This window comes from Limulus polyphemus, unplaced genomic scaffold, assembly GCF_000517525.1.
Source record: "Limulus polyphemus unplaced genomic scaffold, Limulus_polyphemus-2.1.2 Scaffold150, whole genome shotgun sequence".
Taxonomy (NCBI): Eukaryota; Metazoa; Arthropoda; class Merostomata; order Xiphosura; family Limulidae; genus Limulus; species Limulus polyphemus.
The window spans coordinates 264056-264962 of record NW_013665760.1 but is presented as its reverse complement, the minus strand read 5'-3'; positions in this window follow the sequence as shown (position 1 = coordinate 264962).

Genomic DNA, 907 nt, shown 5'->3' with positions numbered 1-907 from the left:
CTCCTCTGTCCATCCATTCATTTCTGCCAGGAGCTCAAATTGTGCTCTATATGCTTCCCATGATGCCTTCCCATCGACTTCCTGTGGCTTTCTTCGTACTAGATCACCCCTATCGCTGACACTCATGTTTGGAATGTGACTTCTGACAGGACTGAAGATGTCTGCATTAGGGTTTAGTCTATCTTCTTGTTAATTTTCTTTCTTTTCCAACCACTGCTGTATTCTCTCTTCTTGTTTATTTTCTCGTTCTTCTTCTTTCTTTTCTTTTTCCTCCAATAACTGCTGTAATCTCTCTTTTTGTTTCTTTTCTCGATCTTCTTGTTTCTTTTCTTTTTCCTCCAACAACTGCTGTAATCTCTCTTGTTTATTTTGCTCTTCGAGCTGCCACTGTTGCAGGTTTTCTTGCCACTGCTGTTGTCTCTCTTCTTCTTTATTTTCTTGTTCTTCTTGTTGCTTTTCTTTTTCCTCCAACAACTGCTGTAATCTATCTTTTTGTTTCTTTTCTCGCTCTTCTTGTTTCTTTTGCTGTTTTTGTATTACTGCCATCAAATCTGCTAAGTCGTAGTTTGATTTGCCTCTTCTCGTTTCCAGCTTCTTTTTTTTTCTGTCCCACTCTCTGACACCAGTTTGTTGAATATCTACTTGTTTGTTAATTTCCAGTATAAATTCTTTCCGAGGAACTTCAGCGATACAAGTCCTTTCTTAATTAAAACTAGTTTATTCTTTCTCGATACAACTTTGTTATACACAGAATTTCCACAGTCACTTTAAACTTAATAACCTTTATAACACACACTATAAATCACAGCAATTCACACTCTTTACTTTAATTATCTATCTCTTCATTCTTTCTCTTCGATCTATCTATATCTCTTCAATCTATGCAGTCCAGCTGGTTTTTCTCGCC